The sequence below is a fragment of the Chlamydotis macqueenii genome, chromosome 15, assembly GCF_036417535.1.
Source record: "Chlamydotis macqueenii isolate bChlMac1 chromosome 15, bChlMac1.mat, whole genome shotgun sequence".
Lineage (NCBI taxonomy): Eukaryota > Metazoa > Chordata > Aves > Otidiformes > Otididae > Chlamydotis > Chlamydotis macqueenii.
In genome coordinates this window covers 16,982,211-17,002,200 of record NC_141570.1, presented here as the reverse complement: position 1 = coordinate 17,002,200, position 19,990 = coordinate 16,982,211, and the positions used below count along the sequence as shown (strand labels likewise).

At 45.7% G+C, this 19,990-nt stretch overlaps 1 protein-coding gene across 2 annotated transcripts in view; it reads right to left on the bottom strand.

Moving 5' to 3' along the window:
• The window catches only part of ABAT (4-aminobutyrate aminotransferase), a 52,820-nt gene extending 33,920 nt beyond the window's left edge, over positions 1-18,900 (bottom strand). Inside the window, exon 1 of one of the 2 annotated variants that reach the window (XM_086759923.1) lies at positions 18,808-18,900. The gene's annotated coding sequence lies outside the window, so the exon portion shown is untranslated. Of the gene's footprint in view, positions 1-5,813; positions 6,102-18,807 lie in introns of those variants that run through there. The other variant, XM_086759924.1, reaches the window with a different exon arrangement.
• Positions 18,901-19,990: the final 1,090 nt, after the last annotated feature.

Sequence of the window (19,990 nt, the reverse complement as noted above, 5' to 3'; positions counted from 1 at the left end):
ACAGTTGTTATATAAAAAGTTTTACCATTTTCTAGTCCAGAGTCAGAATAAATCATGTAATACCACATTTGAGTATAACTAAAGTAAACTTCTCTTCCATCTCCATTACACACAGAAATTCTCACAAGAGATCAGCTGATGTGATTGGTACATTTGTCCAAGTACACGTTATTTGGTTATCCATAACCCATTGAGTTGTGCCTCCACAATCCAGCTCTTGATCAGTTCCCACCGGCCTAGCCTGCCCTAGCACTGCAAGCAGCAGCAGCACAGTTTGGAAGCCAGCAGACATCAGCTCTCACGCACGCGGCAAAACCGCAGCAAAGCCGTGCTCCATCACCACTGCTGCTTCTGAGTAGTGGTGCGTGCAGCTTCAGAGCCTTTAAAATCGAGGCAAAACGCATCCACCAAGTTCAGATATCAGACTGTGAAGTGGATGTGAACGGCAATGTTGGGATTAGATTTGGGACTAAATGCTAGCTACCTTAGACCTCAAAGTGAGACTCTTCCAGAAAAAGAGATTCATAGAAGTCTCCAAGTATTTTTCCTCTAATGGCAACTGACTGAGTTGGAGAAGGCCATTGTTACATATGACTGTACAAACAGCTATTCTGAAGTGAATGTTCAATAAATTACATTTGCAGATATTTTTGTATGTAGTTTTGCATTACGTAAACATATGCATTGGCAAATACTGTTTAAGTCACAGCCATTTTAGTAAGAAAAATTATTTTCAAAGAGGAAGCTCAGTACACTTTATTGAGCACATGAAACAAGGATACGTGGATTTTTTAAATGCACACAATGTGAAAGTGGATGTACTTTTTTCAATAGCAGCTCTTAAAATTCTGCACTGAATGATTATTTCTGACAGGCAATATTAGTTACTAGGAACGACAGCATTCATTTAGCAGCCGTAGCCTATTGTGAACATATAAAGACGCATTGTTTCTGCAAGCTAACAAGGTTACATTTCTTAGGGGAACTCCTGGAAAAATAAAAAAAAAAAAAAAAAAAAAAGAGTGGGACCTCAACATTCAGGAAAGCTTGATCCATACATAAGAGCGAAAATATACAAACCAGGAGTTTGTGTAACATTCTCGCTTGCTAGCAGAGAAGCTAATGCAGCATGACGTCCCCGTTTCAGACTGCAGCTTGCAAAAACCTGCCTCTGAAAGCATCCTCGGGATAGATCCAAAGGGAAGAGGTGAGACAGAGACACTGCAAGAGGCAGAGGAGAAATCAGCACTGCAGATTTGCATCTCTTTCTCGCAACCCAGGCCAAAGACACAGAAGCCTATTTTAAATTCATGGAAGCATGTTCATCTGTCCCTCAGCTGCTCCAAACCCATTTCAGCAGAACAATTAAGCAGTTTAGGAACAGCAGCAGAAGCTGCACACTGCAATTACTCCACAAGCCTTCACAATATGTAGTTGAAGGGCAGGAGAGCAGGGAGGTAAAGGCAAATTAATTCCTTCTTTGCTCTTTTCCTTTGCTTGACTTCTATGATGCACAGCAGCAAGGATATCACTGTGCTATGTGTTAATTCTTAGGAAATTTAAAATATCTGAAACTTTCAGTCTTGTCTGCTTGGATCCACCTCAATGTGAAAACAGCGCAGGGGTTCCTCGCTTTGCGGGCTGCGCAGGGTCTGACGGTGGGCACAGGGGCAGCAGCCCAAGGTCCTGAAGCTCTGCTACCCTGCAGATGCTTCCCCTCTCTGTCCGGAGCCTACAGGCAGCACCAGCAACACGCCTGAAAGCAAACCCACCCTCTCTACACCCCAGCCTGGCATCCTGGAGGAGAGCTGGTGTAGACGGTTTGCAAGGAAGGTGTTTCCTGAAGAGGCGACAGGCTCTTCAGCTGACAGCTCAGCATGCCCTGACACTGCAGGTTCTGCATCTGGTTTTTAACAGTGGAAGAAACTGCAAATTGACAGACGAAGTCCGCGATGGTTCCTGTGACTAAAACAAAAGAACAAAGTTTAAATGCCTGTCAGTACTCAAGTAGCCCTGCTGGAAGTGGGAAAACACTGCAAAGCTGATTTTCTTTTGGAATCAGAAGTTAATTTCCACGGCTTCACAGGGCAGTGAGTCCAACTGCTGTTACAAGGACCCACAATGTGGTAAAGCACTAGTGGTCTAGTTCTTTTGTGTTATCTTCCACGAGCTCTTGTTTCTCCTTTTCTAACCTCCACAACACTCCCACACCTGCAGATCAGGGCTCTTCAAAGAGCTTGTCTGGAAGAGAATCAGAGTGGACTATATCAGGGGCAAGCTGGGAAGAGTTTGGATAATGGGGCCAGGACATGGGCACCAAGAAGAGGGAGTCACAGACCCGGTCACATAAGCAGTGACTGCTGTATGGGCAGTCAGAGATGAGGTAAGCACTTCTGAAAGAGGAGAAAGATAGAAAGGCTGCCAAAACCAGAGTGGATGTGACTGCAGCTTCTAAGGTGAACTGGGACAAGCCCTCCAGCCTCATTCTTGGTGCCCAAGCCCTACCATCTCTTACTCTGCAACAGCATGACAAGTTAGGAGGAAAAAATCTTAACCAGTCCTTCTACATTCTGCACCCCATAAACTCCTGAAAATCCCTTGTTACTCATTTTTTATTGTTTTCACCAGTTTCTGGCAGATAGCATTCTGTGTCTGAGGTCCACGAAAGAGAGTTGAAGGGGCCTGTCTTAAAAAAAATAATACAAATCCAAGGCCATTTGTTAAAGAGGGGTAAGTTTCCTGGTTTGCAGTGTTCATGAACAAGCATTTTTCATGATTTAGGTGATGCAGCTCAAGTATTTCACTTCTAAAACCAGCTCAAGGAGATCCCAGAGTCTGGAATACCCTCACAATTTCACAAAGAAATATAAGTATGGGTGAGGTAGAAGACAGTCAAGTCTGTCATGCATTAAACATAATCACGTCCTTCCATAATCGGCATTTGAGGAAGAATGGGGCAACCTAATGGCATTGCAGTGTCTACATAAAATGATTCAGCTTATGCGGCACTCGCTGTTTGAAAATGCAATCAACCATTAAGTACCACCCCATCCTCCCCTGGGGAGACAGGGAACATCCACACCCTGATCAAAGCAAGAAAACGGAATGACTCGGCCAGTTGTTACTGTCAGGGTGCAGGGTGACACCAGAAATCCTGACTTACTGTTTAGTGACTTAAATGTAGCAAACAACAAAGGAAATAAATAAATAAACCCGCCAGCATGTTGATGTATTTAACTGCAACTCACTTGGACCCAGAAGCAGAATTAAGAGTTCAATTCAGACTACATAGGTATGAAAGTCTGAGTGCACACAGTGAAACACAACAGGTCCCTTTAGTTCAACAGGTTTTGTTCAAAGGTGTATTTCTGAAAAAAAAATGAATTAGCTTACAACAGCATTTGCAAGAGAAGTTTGTTAGAGTAACACCAAGAATTTCTGGTGATAGCTAGACTAAGGCTATCTAAAATCACCACAGGAACAGGAAAGTCCTGTTAAGAAGTAGTGGTGATAAAATTTACATCTAGTGTTCATATAAGCCTGGTATCAGATTTTCCTTCCAGCATCTATATAAACCCAGCACAAAACAGAGCTGAAACCCTTGACCTCAGAAAGAACAGTACCTAGCACCATCTTCGTGAGACAGCACCGAAAAGAGAAACAAGCTGCTCCTCACACAACTTGGTCAACCAAAGGCCACAGCCTTGTACTTCAAAAGCAAAGGTGGTTACAAGCACCCCACAATGCCAAGGCCACGTATCAGGACCGCTACAGTGACTGAGAGGCTCCATAGAAGAGGTCGTCTGCTGTGTCTACGGGACAACCAACACATCAGAAAAGAGACCCCTGAGCACTCTGAAGCTCAACACTTACGCGGCACAACTTCACAGCCAAAAAAGTCAGCACAAAGAGTGACTCTCGCCAACGAATGGCGACTTTGTCCTTGGTGAGCTCTGCTCTCCAAGGTATTTCCCACCAACCAACGCTGACAACTAAACAAGCGACAGCAATCTGCACATGGAAACGTGTGCCTACCACCAAAACGGATTTGGTCAGAAAACACTTCACAAGCTGGCAGTTGCTTTTGCTGTTTATGCCTCTAATAACCTTAACGGCTTTGTGTAGAACAGGATGTAATTGGAAACTCCATGATTGTACTGAAGTTGTCAAGGACACAGTTGTCATAGCTACAAGTAAAGCTCAAGTGTCTGTTATTCACGATTGCTTATTTACTGACACCAGCAGCATCAAACACTCCCACTCCTGTTCAGATGAACAGAAAGGGGGGGATTGGTTTTGTCTTTCAAATCTTGACAAAACACTAATATCGCACATGACAGTGTAAGTCTTCCCTAATAAACTGGCTCACTCCACATTCAGCTGGCATTCAGGTCAGTCTGTTCTGAAAACTGCAGCAAAGAGAGATGCAACGCACAAGACAAAAACCTCATGTCCATAGCTTGAAAGTACTGTACTGCGTCCATCCTGAGTTCTAAAACTCATCTACCGTCAGAAGTGCCATTACACTCCTGTGTCCAAGTTCTCCTCTTTAGATGTCTTCTAAGCAGGGTTTGGTGGCTGGATATGAATAATTATTTTTTTTTTTATGTTTCTGCCCTTGTCTCTCTCCGTTTTCCCTCTCTCCAACAACAGTGGATGAAGAAGAGACTCCTGGTCCATAATCCAATGAATAAGAACAGGCAGGAATGCTGCAATTATGGCACACCGGGGTTCAGGTGACCCACCAAACTTCTGAGCAGCAAAATTTTAATTCAAGAACTATTGGAACAGCTAAGCTGGGATGAGATGTGCCTACATCTTTCCTGTGAAGGAAACATATTGTCTCTGGAAAAGAAAAAATGAGGTTTACAAAGCGTCTGTTAGAAATTGGGCAAGTTCCAGGCCCACTGCTACATAAATGGCATAACTGTACATAAACATCGGTAAAAACCAAGCACAACTAAACTAACGTTAGCTGAAAAATTTTGATTTTGTTTTTCAGTTTTTCATTCCTTAACACTTCTTACAGAAAAAAAAAATGCACTTTGATATTTCAGTGAACTTTACTAGTGAGCTACCCATAAGAACCTCTCGTCAAGCTTGCATATTTTGAATCCATTACTTTAAATGCAGATGGCAACGACATATCCAACCATGCCTGTTAATTTCCACACATCTCCCACACCAAAACAGTCCAGCTCTCAATGGGTTAAACAGCTTAAATTACTACACAGCCGTGCTTTTCAGATTAGTTGTTCCACAAGCATTTTATTCTATAGTTTTGGAAAAAACCAAAGTATTGCAAAATACTCTCACGTGGAGCTTTCTCCAAGGAAATTAAGTTATATTCCTTGCAAGATTTTATTCCTCAGCATCCTACCACCGTTCCCTCAGATGTCATGAAAATAGATAGATAAATAGCATCAAATAAAGTGTACTGTAAAAGCACAACTTATTCTTCTGCTTCCTGAAGCCATAAATAGCTCGCTTGGAGGCTGCCTGCACCAAACCAAGGGAAACATCTGAAATGGAAGCAAGTGCTCTGGTTTCTCAAGGTGACCCCCATCTCAGCTGAAGACACAGAAAAGGAGACACACGCAGGGGATTTCTTTTACAAGGGGTCCAGCAAAGAAACTGGGGAACAGCTAACCACGCGGATTCATGACGGGGACATTGTAACATCCCCCACGCCTGCACATACCCAGAGACATGCAATCACCTCTGAACAGAAGGCATGGGAGCGCAGCCCGCGCAGGCTCGGCCGGAGCTGCGCTAACCCCTACCGCACGCAGGCAGAAGGCAAAGGCACTTACGCGACACGGATGAAAACTCCCCGCAGCCAGCTTGCCGGTTGGTAACGCCGCTCTCTCCTTCACTTTAGAGCAGGCTGCTGTCGGCTGCATTCCTGAGAAATGCCATTGCTGTCACCTCCCTCCAGCAAGCCGCTCGCAACTGCCGGCAGCGAGGACAGGCATCACCTGGGGGAAACTCCGAGCTGTGACCCTGCAGCTTAGCTGCGGGGATGTCCCAGTTCACGAAACCAGTTAACGAAACCAGCTCCTGCAAGCTACACCCTGTGCTCAGCCAAACACAGCAGAGAGTAATACCCAATTTGTCTCAAACTGGGATCGTCTGGCTCTGCCCACACTCCAGTATCTCTGGCACGTGGGTGCAGCCCATCAGCTCGGACCCCTGGGAGTCTGAGTTCACCTGAATGCCTTCTTGGCAGGTTTCCAAAAACAAATTCCTGAGATGCAGAGCCAGACTGTATTAATGTTTGAAATGGCCCCTTGGTTTTCAAGAATTGTGGAAACTGAAGAACAGGTTTTATCCTTAAATCCCTCCATTTTACTGTGGTTTGCAAATATCCCACAGGTGACACCCAGGCACGGAGCTGTCATAAAATAACCTTGGTTCGGTTCAGCTCCCTCAAGGTCGTGCACAGGCGCAGGCAGTACAACAGCCAGCACACATCCTAACACCACCTCCTGCCGTGCACTGCGCGAGACGGGGACGGGAGAGACACAGACACACACAGAGAATAACAGCAGAGCTCTGCCGCAGCATCCCTTCAGCCCGGTGCCTCGGGGAAAGCGAGAGCAGGGTGGCATCGCCGAGGCAGGGAGGCCATCGCCAGGCTGCCGTGGTGCCGGGGGGCCAGAGGGAAGATGTGCCAGAGCACAGGGAAAGGCTGAGCCGCTTCAGATTTAAATCCCTGTGACAGCATTTCGGCTGAGCCACTGCACAGTTGCTGTGGCAACCGACAAGTCAGAAATCATGGAGGAAATCTGTAATTATTAAAAGCGAGATGGTGACTTACCCACTTCAGTAATCAGGGCATTAAAATGACTCGAGCAGAGGAGGGGGTGCTCCGCACCCCGCAACAGGCAGGGCTGCACTGCAGCAGGGAGCCAGCGGATGGATCCTACCCGTGGGGCCTGCTTTACGCCCTACCTCCCGTAAGCTCCAGCTGCGGGACATGATATTTCGGCAGGATGGTTTCCTAAGCGCGAGGTTTGAAGCCTGCCCATGGGGCTGAGACCAAAGTGCCTGCACCCACGTGCTGCAAGGAGGGAGACAAGGGAGCAGCCTGGTCCGCAGGGAACCAGAGCGAGCCTAAGACTTGTGCTGCCTTGGCCCAGCACCAGCACAGCGTGGCATGAGGAAGGGACTCCGACAGACATCAGAAACAAGTGACAAAGACAGAAGACGCAAAGCTTACAGGAAGCAGCTAAGGTCCCTGGCAATTAAGCGACTACAGCATCACGCTTTTCTCTTCCACCTTCTCTCAGTGCAATAACAGCAGCAGTATTTATTTGGTTGCGGTGGCCCTTGTGATGATTACCATGCTAATATACAGGAACGATGAGGGACAGAAAGTCCTTCAGGTAGGCCAAATGCTCTGCAGTCTTACCATGTTGTTCTCCAGAGCTCTTTACACGAAATAGACAACTGATCTCCATCCAGATAAACCTCTAATGAAAACGCTGTTAACACCAGTAAGGAAGAGAATAGACATGGTTAACTGTTTTGGTTCCCTCCTTTGCCATAAGACTGTGGCCTGGGATCCCACGTGCGTACTAGCAGCTGTCAAGAAAGGAGCCCCGCAGTCGTTCATAAGACAGTTATCATACTACTCCTAAGTAACAAGCTGTTAATTTGATCTGAACTAAAGACTGAAGCTGATCTCTCACCTTCTTCATAATTTAAAATCTGTTATTAATTACATATGCAGACTGTAAATAACATACTTAAACTGGCCTGTACTGGTTTCCAGACAGTAAAACAACTGCTGACTCTAAAGTGAACTTGTTATCTAGCTAATCTACCCCAGAAAGTGCAGTAATCCTATTCAGACAGATGGGTAGCACAGAGACACATCACAAAATGGAGGGGGAAGGACTGAGAAAAGCTCACCACATACAAAACATGGGATCCAAAGGCAATGCTTCGTATCAGCAATTTATTACTACACTTATACAGCGAATAATCTGGATAACAGCTCCTAAGGATGCGCTCCAGGGAGACCAAGGTATGGCAAAGAAACTTCTGTGCCTCTGCTGAGTGCTACCTTACAGGATGTGATACTAAACTCATTAAACAAAATTATCTTGGATGAAAAGTACTTCTTATCATGAAGCACTGAAGCATTGTGAACCTGATCTGGTTGGAGATGTCCCTGCTTCTCGCAGGGGGGTTGGACTGGATGGGCTTTAAAGGTCCCTTCCAACCCTAACTGTTCTGTGATTCTGGAGTGCTACAGTGGTGCTAACAATCTACATGACAACATCACCTAGAGACTCCAGTCAGCATCGTGCCCCATCGTGCTAAACCGTGTCGTGTCCAACTGCTTGCGAACTCATCTCCAGAGAGAGAGTAATTCAGTACCAGACTTCTATTCGTAATGACTTTCTTTGTCTTGTCCTTTCTTTAACCTTTGCATCCAAAGGCTTGACACTGGACTGTCACCTCCTAGGTAGGAGGCAAGTTCTTGCTGCTAGGTACGGCTGCTTTCAGCCCTTCACTCACAGTGCAACCCCTCCATACCCATACTTACCCTTCCCGGCAGCCTGGATGCACAGAGGGTGACAATGACTCGTGTAAGTCCTGTTGCAGAGCAAAGAATGCAAAAGTCCCAGTCATTCCTATGTCAGTGACTTGAAGCAACTATAACTGAACACATATTTATGATGTACTAAAAATGTGCAGTTCACAAAACTGCGGATTGTAACAAGCAAAGGACTTCCATTTGATTTAATGAAGAGAACATTGGTAACGAGATCTAGCTGAGTAGTCTGTCATTGGAAAGGACATTGCCAACCACCCACAATAAGTGTGCAATCTGCACCGATACGCAATTTTCCAAGGAATACTCGTTACACAATCTTTCACCATCAGAAAATAATATCCTGCTTTAGCAGCATCAAAAGCAAGTCTTTCCACTGTTAGATGTATTTTTATGTATCAATACTACACACATCCTTCTGAAATGTACCATGATGATGACACAAGGCAAAACGGGGATCAGATTCTAGCCAGGCTGGTCCACAAGATCAGGTAAAAGCACAAGGTTAGTATAAAAGATATTTTGTTTTTATGGAAAATATTAGAAGGTTTAACTACGTTATCAACTGCTGGATTTCACTGCAAATGATGGCAAATTCCTCCAGAAGTAACTCTTAACCCTCCTTAATCCTTGCCTCACACTCCAGAAAGCATCTGTTACAATTTTTTTTTTAAGAAAAACAAAGCATTTCAAACAACACAGAGCTATAGTACTTGAGAAAAATTCAGTATTCAGAAAGAGCAGCTCTAGGGCAGAGACAAGATGTCAAAATCCTGAATGTCATATAAGCCTGCAAGGAACAAAACACATTCGTATCGCAAAGTGGAATTACAGAAAGCAGGAATGGAAAAAAACTGATTTTTAAGGATTTGGGATAGAACCTTTTCTGGAATATCTACTTGCACCCACACTCCAAGCATGTTCTGAAACCTCGTGAGAAGCACCCGAAGCCAGCGCCCATGCCACCACTAGTCAGCGTCAGTGCCGCACACCTCACCTCCCGCACCAGCTTTGGCTCTAACCATTTCCAACAACCAAGGGAGACAGTGGACGTCCTGCACCTCCGCAAATATCTTATGAGGAACATCCACGGGTGCTGCGAGAAAATATCTTGCAAATAGAGGCTGTAATGATGAATATTAAGTAACACATCAGCTGGCAATACCACGAGCCGCAGTGTCATGGGACAGATAGGAGATTGCGCGTTCTGTCCAATACCACAAAAATGCTGTAACAAGGGCAGAGAAAGGCATCTTAAGGTAAGCTGTCCAGCGGCACGGGGCAGCAGCTATCCTCCCTTTTTGTACTGTCAGACAAGCAATGCTGCCACAAAGGCACTAATAAACACTAGGAACTACTGCCGTATTAAAAAGAGAAAAAGGTAAGTCTATTGCCAGTGTAATTTCAAGCAGCTCCCCAGAGTTACTCCAGGATGAATAGCCTGTATGGAATAAGGAGCTAGTAGTTAGGTGAAACACCTTGCTTATTTAATTAACAAAATTCTGTTAAGGGAAATATTTATCTTTCTAAGGATAGCTCATGAAAGTAAGCAGCACTAGCACAATAGGATAGTGGAGCACCCCCCTTCAGAGCGCCCGTATCCTCCTCAGTGGTACTTCTCAAGAGGCCCCAAGAGAGCACTGTCATAGCAGCTCAGGAAAAAAAAAAAAACCAAAACAAACACCACAAATTTGTCTTCTCCTTCATAAAATCAAGGTTTCACCAAAAAAAACCTGCAGGATTTATCAGTAGTTCTTCACAGAAGTTACTTAATCATGTGCTGTTAGCCTTTAGAAGCACTGCGTCAGTATTATCTCAAGCCGCCCCTTTTCCCTTTTTGCTGTTAACTAGTGACAGCAGCTGAAAGATAACCAGAGGTGGAAGTTTTGCAACGGATGAGAGGACTGCGGCTGTGAGCCTGCAAAGCTTGCTTACCAGCCAGTGCAGAGCATCAGCTATGCAAGGCTGCATATGGATTTTGACCAGATGTAGCAACAGTCCCTTTCTCCTCTCTTTTCCATTTGGAACAATAAAACTGGACCTGTGAGCTGAGCTGTTTCCCACAGTTTATCAGATCGCTCTGGAACACGATTTTCCCTGAGTACTTTCTGCAATGAAAATACACCTTATCCAAGTGCAGCATCCAGAAATAATGTATGGTGTCACCCAACCAACCTCGGGCTTACAATGGCAGCAGCACCTTCTTAGCCTCTTTTCTGAAGAACTCCACTTGCCTCTCGCTCTTCTGTCACCCGTGTGGCTCAGTCTCCCATCCACACCAGAGAGATGCCCAGTTTGGAGAAGAGACATCACCATACCTTCACAGCATCCAGTGCAGTTGCAAGTTCAAAGGAAACAAGGTACACCAGTGAAAGGAAACAACAGTGCAGCGTGAGGAACAAGAGGTGCAGAGTAGCCACCACGCTTGACTCACTGTTGAAATATTATCTACCCATGAACCACACATCATCAGCCCTATCATTTTGACCGAACAAAGTCCCACTACACCAAAATCTACGAAGAAGCAAAAGAACAAACTCTGAACTCATTCACAGTCATGTAATGGTTCAACTTTTATTAATAAATTAAGACCAGGAATCTCACAGGTTGCATCAGAGGAGGTATTTTCCAATCATCTTCTCGGCTAAGGGAAAATAAAGATACCGATGAGAATCTAAGCAAGTAGTCACTGATCTTCTGTTACTGATAAAAGGCACTTCTAAAAGAACTGGCATTTTGGATTTCATAACTGGAAGAAAAAAAGCGCAACCAGATATGTTAGCTACAGTTACTGCAATGCACAGAAGATTGCTGGCATCACGAAAGCTCTTTCCAGTCACAGGCCCCACAACATCATGAATCCAGCCCCTAGCACTGCTTGTCATTATCTCTGCTCCCTCTCTCGGCAACACAAGCTGGCCCTTTTTATGCTTTTCTTCAGCTGCTTTTTACAACAGCCAAGGCAGAAGCATCATGCTACAGCAGTTATGCCAGTTCCTTACAACAGCCGCCGCCCAAACCATGGAACAAACTGCAGATTTTAAGCCTTGTAACTCCATTACCTGGTAAAACTGCACTGCAAACAAGGAGTGTGGACTTCATCTGAGCCAAGCTCATCCTCTGCTTTCCTACCTCCACCGGCATGCTCTGATTGTGTAATCCTGTTTCCCTCCCTAGGAAGCTGCATTGCAGCAATAGCTGTGAGACAAAAAACAAGGTTTGTTTTATACTGGAGTCAGGATGAGAGAACATTGAGGTGGATGAGAGTACGGTCCACAGTGGTGAAATACATCCCTCATGCTTGCTGGCTGGGGACCGTCGCTGTCAGTAAGCTCGGCAGCCTGCTTTGCCCGAAATGATGAAATTGGTAAGGATTCAGAAGCCAGGGCCTCTAGCCTGTCCGCAGCACTGCGCGGTTGGATTACGCGCTGGCCTGCTGCCAGGAAGCATCTTACTCCTGAAATCTGTCCTGTCATGCCAGCACAGTTTGTTTTGGTTTCTAAATAGCTTTTTAACCTGCCATATTCTGTAATTCTCACTGAGGCAATCATTCATATAATCAAGTTTATACAGTGAGCTGTTAAGAATGCTTCAATACAAAGTCACTCCCTCCATCCTACTCCCAGTGTCCTAATTTTTTTTTTTGGTGTACATCACAACACTAGTATTAAGCAAGCACCTGGCAAAAAAATATGTCATTCCTCTCAGATGTGGAAAGAGAGGTGACAGAGAAGAACAGAATGTCTGGTTTCCATTATTTGGCATCTAACATGAGGAAAGCCTGACAGATTTGGAGGAAACATAACATAAACAAAAAACACAACTGCTAGTAAGTTACACCAAGCTTACGTAAAATACTTAATTTTTGTGTTATTTATGTTACTCATTCACATTTCTGTATTATTTCCAGACCAATTTAAAACATAGGAGTTGATTTCAGTTGTGTTTACTGTCCAGGGATGCTGCCAAGAACCTCCGCACACTCTATCCTTTGCTAAAAGAGGAAGCCAACACTGGCATGCTGTTGTGATGTTCAAAGTCTTTAATCAGGATTGAGCCTGATGCTATACAAATACAAATGAGGGATATTATTCTTTCCTTTCCCTGCAAACTACTTCTTTTTCCTGTTTTCCTCAGCAGCTTCTACAAGGCTATACTCTTGCATTGCTTCATTCAGAAAGGAAAAGTGCTAGAGGGCAAGAGGTGACATTGCTCACGAAAAGGTCTGTAGAGCTGTTCATTTACTGGGTAGGAAGGAGGAAGAGGAGGGGGTGATTTAATACTCAGATTATAGGCAAGAAAGCTAGCATGAAATCATCCGGCACTAGCGTACAGATTTCCAGGAACACCTTGCTGCCTTGTGCTTTGCCCGGTACGAGGCTTACAGCTACTTCAAAATTGAGCCATCAAAAATAGGACATCACAAAAACATCATCACTAATTTATGTCTTCTCCCAACACCCACCATTTTGTTCTGTGAGAAACCAGCGACGAAACCAAGGTTAAAAGGGGAGGAAGAAAATAAATGCCCTCAAAAAAAGCCCCTAGCAAACAGCTAGAAAGAAAACCTTGTGCTGGAAATCCACTCTTTGGTAACACTCTCCCATGTCCGTTAATATATGACGGTGCTTTCTAGCCATCCGGCTGACCCACAAGAAACCTGTGTACTTCAGGCTGAGATGCCTGCTAACATTGCTGGGAGGACAGCACCTCTCCTCACTCCGTCCTTCAGTTTACCCTGTCCACCCCTCCAGCTTCCCCTTCCACACGAGTAGGTCTTTTATCCAACGGGCTAGCGTACGTTCTGCTATACCTCCTACAGAGCTATAGTGGTCTTCTAGCCAAAAGCATTTGTTTTTAGAGCTGACAGGTGGGACACAAACATGGCCAATACAGCTGTGAAAGCAGCACTCTCGGTGGGGAACAGAGAGCGGACTCTATCACAGGAACATGAATCCAAATCTCTCAGCTGACTTAGCAGAAGCTATCATAAGGGAGTCAGCATAAAACGCGTTAGAAACCAAAGGAAGCATGCGCAGGTTTCTTCCACAACAGCCATCTCCTCCTGTGGCTAGGGAACAGCTTTCTGCTCAGGAAGACCACGTCTCAGCGATGCACTCCCAGTACCACTGTCATCACACGGAGGCGCCCAGCAGCCACCTATGCTTGCCGAGCTGGGCTGCAAAAGGGCACACTGTCACAGCCCTAGCAGGCCAAGGCTCAATTTGATTCTACCAGTGTACTTTAGCAGGTGTCAAGCAAGAACTGCTCAAAGAGTGATCACTCAGTCTCTTCGCTGTTATCCAGCTAATGTCTTGTCCCATATCTACCTAAGAATAAATTTAAAAAAAAAAAAAGTACTTGAAATGCGTGGGGTTTGAAACCTGGCATAGTTCAAGGACATTGCTTAAAAATTCCTATGTAAAATAAAATTATATATAGGTAGAACAGTTGCAAAGCAATCTATTTTCACTTGTTAAATTAAAATTGAACTCTGCTCGGGGATGGCAAGGAAAATTCCATTCAGAAGGAGGAATATTTTAAAGTGTTTGAAGTAAAGTAAACTGGAGACAGGTTTAGAAGTTGTTTTACTCTCAGCATTACAGCTGTACAGCTAAAATAGTAGTTTAGCATTTCATCCTGCTACCTGGAGCGTACTTGAGACATACTGACTTTTTACACGTAATCTTCAGCAAGCTGCATTACTCTAAACCGCCTCCAGAAACAACATCAGAACTAATTTTTTAATTTTTAAACTACTGAGTTTCACAAGACTCACAAGAAGTTAAACACTTCCTAGAGAGCTCCACTCTCTGCCAATGTTGAGCTGCATTTCAGTGAAATCATATAATCTAAATGGGAAACTCGCCAAGTCCGAAGCTTTATTGCCTTTAAAGCACCATATACCTTGCTACAGGAAGAGTTATATATTATACAGTACACTGCCTTTCAACCAGAGGCCAAAATAAGAGTTTGATACAGTACAAGATAAGCACTCATCTACAAAAATGCCTTCTCCCTGCATTAAAACTGCGAGAGCTTCACTAAAATGATTGTTGTAGACAATATAAAGGGGAATTACTAAAGTTTGAATTACTAAGTTCACATTCCTGGACCTTCTCTTCAAGCTGGCAGGGTTCACTTCCTAAACGCAGTACTTTTAGTTGAGTGGTTTCAGTGCTTTCTCACATCAACCAGCACAGAGTAGCTTTATCATTTTTTAAAAAGTTCATTCCTCACTAGGGCAGACCTGTGTCCTTGACACTGCAGTGTCAAGCTTTCAGAAGTACAGCTTCAGAAGCGACTGCATATACCTTTACAAAGGCAGCGAGTGAGATCAGCTGCTGGCTGGTACAGTAAAATAATGAGATAACTATCCAGCCCAACACAGAACATGCACTCAACAGAATTTACAGCTGTAGAAGCTGACACACACAAAACGCAGAAATACTCCAAATCCACAAACTAGGATGGAAAAACATAAACTTCATGCTGCAAAAAGTGGGATTTATTTTCAAAAGAAAATCACGCTCTCTGAAAATGTTCTCTCTGCTGCAAATAGACATGTCTCCACCGGACAGCAATAGAGACAACCTTCTTCTTTCATATAACCAAGAACAGTAACACATAACCAAGGTTCCTACCTGATTCTTCTGCTGAATTTCTAGCATCTGGCTAACTAAGCGATGGGAAATTAACAGTAAAATATTTTGCAAAAGGAAGGACAAACAATCTAATATATGGAGACAGAACCCTACTCCCACACATCAGAAAAGAGTCTGTAAGCCACAGAAACAGTTTAGGACAACATTCTCTGTTTCATACACTTTGCATGCTTTGGAAAACCCCCAGAATACTATTATTTTTGTACAAACACCATATGGCTATCAAAATATCACTTTCTCTGTTTTCCTGGCCCATAGCTGTCACTTCAGGAAACAGGACTCTGATCTGATAAAACAGATCACAAAACTCAGAAACAAAGAGGGGACAGAGATGTACGGCTTTCAAGCCACAGAGCTGTGGCTGGTAGAATTATCTACTTTAAGTAGGGAGCAGCTCCAACCCCTAAGGCAATCTCTTCTGCTTATAATGAAAACGAATTTGACAACATATCAAGAACAAGAATAGAGTGTTTTCAGCCTCCTGAAAGGTAAATCTGTTAAGTAAGTTTTAAAGCGTATCCATCCTTCCATAGGTGACAGGCCCACATTGATAAATATCTGTGTAGTGTATTTGTGGTCATAAAGCCGCAGTGCTCCTGACGTGTCATTTTTGCATTACTTACCTATACTTGCACAGCTTCCCACATGTCAGCACAAGCTGCTCTCCTTATGATGGAATACAGCTCTTCTCTGTTACTCACTCTTTCAAATGGGATAAGATACCTCACTATTTGATTCACACTTACCATTATGCCTGAAAAACTCTTAAGAGCTCATAAAGAACTGTAGAAGAAGAGTAGACACTACCAGAAAGGCCTGCTTGAACCAAAATGGTGCACACAGATTGACAATCTGCAACACACAAGAAGGAATCAAATGGTCTTTGAAAACAATAAAGAGGAGAAATGTTTTACATGAAATCTGAAAATCACCCCATCAAGACGTATTCCCTTCTTCTCTCTGCTCCCTCTTGTAAAGCCAAACCCCAGAGCAAAGGAGATGTATACAAGTTCAAAGAGTCATTATTTAACTAGCACTTCCTGGTGTACAGCAAATACAGGAAGATTTTAAGATAAAACAGGATTCTAATTTTTTTTTTTAAACCCACAACAATGAATGCTATACTGTCCATATAGTACACACACGTACCACCACTAAACTGACCTTTTTTCTGAGACATTTCCACAAGATGTTTCCATTTGGATAAGAAAGGATGGGAATCTCAATTTGTACTTGAAACAGCTTAACATTTTTTAAAGTGTTTCTGGAATGGACTCTCAATCCTAGAAGGAGCCAAGAACCAGACCCAATTTGTCTTAGACCAGCTGTGACATCTTCCTAATTCTGTGAACCCTCACATTATAATGACTGAAAGTATGAAATCAAGCAGTAGCAGAGGTATATGTCATGAGATAACTTGAGCTAATTAATTCAGGCCCAGTGATGAGATTACAAACCAGGAGGAACACTCTGCAGTCGAAGTCACAGCTCTGAGGGCAGGAGTCATGCCTGTCAGCACACCCGGCAGGGGTGAGATCTGTGCAGCTGTACCTAAACACACAGGCAGCTATTGCTAGACCACTGACAAATACAGCTGTGGGGCATACAAGGCATTGCACAAACTGTTCTGAAGCACTGTCAAGCACCATACTAACTAGACAGGGCAAGGGGAACCACCCGGAGACCTTAAAGCTGTTGGCAGGTGCGGCAAGAACTGGTTTGGATGTGTACACACATGGCCTGTAAGCATCTTAATTCCTCTCTGCTTCTGAAAGAATCCTGATCAGGACATTTTCCTGTTCCAATGACAGCACAGCTGCCAGCAGGACACCTACTCATTTGCTCAGTGCTTATTTGCATGCTGTGCTTGCTTACTGCCTCCTGGGCATAAATATCCAATTTTATCCACTTATTTCAGTTTACTTTGTATCTGAATGCACAAGACACCTCACTGTACAATATGGCTCTAAGCCTGTTATTCCCCCGATGACAAAAGGGCTGGGCTTTGGAGAAAGCAGTTCTGTTGCATTTTTTTTCCCCCTGTGCATTTTACAAGTGTCAGCTTGTCTAATAACACCGTACACTTACAGGCTCAGGTCTCCATTATCTGGGGGTGTCTGCATCACAGTCTTTTTCACTCCAGATTGTCCAAGAGGTGCCACTCAGTGTAACGGCAGAGCACTGGCTGACTGCAGACACAGAAGACCTGAACACCGATCCTGAGTCCAAAAGGCTACCAAGCAGGTAGCCTTACCTTACCTGCTGGGTGCCCTGCAATAACAGCTCTCCTTCACTGTATCTATCTCAGTTTCCCCATCTGTGCAGTCAGCCCAGTGATATTTATCTCATTTGTAAAGAGCTTTAAACACTAAGGATGAGAAATACTATGACATCCAGATGTTACCCTTTACATATGCTGTGCTTTAGTACTGTGAGCTATGATCCGGCATCTGAACTACTGACCTCCAAGTCTGTCTATGTAATTCCAGTCAGAAAAGACAAACTGACCCCAGACACAATTTGCCCAGCACTCACACTACTCAAGTACACAGGAAGATCACTTACAGTTTAAAAAAAATTCAACAAGAGCTGCAAAAGGGTCCTCAATTCAATTTATAATACAATAATCAGTCTATAATAGGATTCAATAGGTAACTTCCTTACTGTAGAGCTTCCAGAAGGTAACCCTACTAGTATCATCTTTATATGCCAGTTGGCTTTCAGCTTATACTGAATTCCTTGCCACAAATTACAGGAGCAAAGGCTCTTAAGAGCCCGCACCCGTGAGCCATGTCTTTGAACTGCAGGGCAAAATCCAATTTTTGTAAGCCTGAACGTTCATTACTGATTACAGAATTGCTTGGAAATCTCCCACAATAGTTCAGTTTCTTTGCATACCATTGCCTTCGCTGTATTTTATATACAGAGAAAGAGAATCACAGAGGCAAAGGCCAAGCCAGGCAAAGGCAAAGCTCCAGCTGAGGAGCCACACGCTACTTCAAAGCACAAATGAGGGGAAGTGAAGCCAGGGAGGTCTCAAGGCAAAGCCTGAGGCAGCGGCTCGGGTTTTCATCGCAAGCATCAGCTGCAGAACAAGAAACTGGAGAGAACTGGTGAACCTCGGCTGAAGCACAGCAGCGGGCCTCCATAAACACCGTTACTGCAGGTTACAGAAGCAGCGCCGTGCCTGGTACTCGGGGGGTCCAGAGCCACGCTCAGGTCTGACAAAAAAAAACCCCAGAAATCCCAGGGCCCCCGCGGATGCCACAGACAGGCGCACCCCCCCCTTCCCGGCACACGGCACCGCCGCCGCGCAGCACACGCGTAGGCGCGAGCCCAGCGAAAGCCGAGGGGAGAGGGGCCGCGGCCGGATCCCCCCGGAAGCCCCAGCGTCACCCCACTCGCTGCGGGGGTGCACCCGGCGTGGGGGGGGAACGCGACAGAAGGCCGTCCGGCAGCCTCTCGCCGCGGGAAGGGCGTCAGCGCGGCGGGGCCTGTGAGGCGTCCCGCTCGCCGGGCAGGAGGGGGTCCCCGCCAGGTCCCCCCCGCCTTGCCCCGCGCGGTTCCGCCGCTCACCGGGAGGTGCGGGGCTGCGTCTCCTCCGGCCGCCGCGCTGCGCTAGGCAGGCGCCACCGCAGGGCCCCGCCGCCGCTCTCCGCCCGGCTCCGCGCGCCGCAACCAATCCGCGCCGCCGCCCGCAGCCGCGCACCCAGCGCGGCCAATGGGGAGGCGCGGCTCGGGCTCGCCCCCGGCGGCGCTGGGAGGCGGGGCGCGGGACGGGGCCTGAAGGGTTGGGGGCGCGTCTCCGGTCGGGCCCAGGGGAGGGGGCACAGCGTGGGCCGAGGGCCAAGGGGACGGGAGGCACGGGAGAGACTTCTCCCGGGGGTGGCGATGGAGGACAGGCCCTCCCGAAACCCCGCCGCGGGGCTGCGCACAGCGCCAGGGCCCACCCGACCTGGAACCGCTGTGCACCCCCGCGAGCTGAGGCCGCCCGCACGGCCTAGCGCCCACACCTGGCGGGGAAAGCACCGGAGAGAAACCAAAATCCTGCTGCTGGCACGGGCAGCTGATTTCCTGGGGAAAATCATGTGCCAGTGGTGACGGGAATCAGCGCCACGCAGAGCACCTGTCCTTTCATTAGTTCCTAATATTTACCAGCAGCCACTTGGGACATACTTAATTTAGCAAGCACAGCAACAGGGAAATTCATTTGGGCTTTTAACTCGGATTTAGAAACTCAAATGAAACCTCGTATTGCTGTCTAGGTCCAAATCTAAAATCCAAGTCCTCACTCCTATTTAAGTCTGACCTAGGACAAACACCCTTCTCCTGCAGCCGGTACTGGATCCAAGGCGCTAGATGCTACGCGCATGGCAGTGACACGCGGGCAGCACGCGATTCCTCCCACCCAACACGGCGCACGTCCCTACCACTGCAACAGCCCAGAATTGAGATGAGATTAAGACAGTGGCAGAGCTGATGCATCGGTCCGTTTACAGCCAGGATTTAATCCTCTCTGAAGACAGCAGCAATCAATTCACTCTCTCTGCAGTGTGGGAGTGGGACTGCTCACCAATATGAAGCTTTCACAATAGTTTCTCTAAGCAATAATGACCCCTTCCTTCTGTCGCTGCTTAGTGGTATTCGCAGACACAAAACTACCCTTGAAACTCCCACCCAATAACAAATACTAGCACGTATCTCCTCTGCAAAAGAAGCGATTGCAAGCACATTGAACCCTACCTTGTCTCTCATCTCA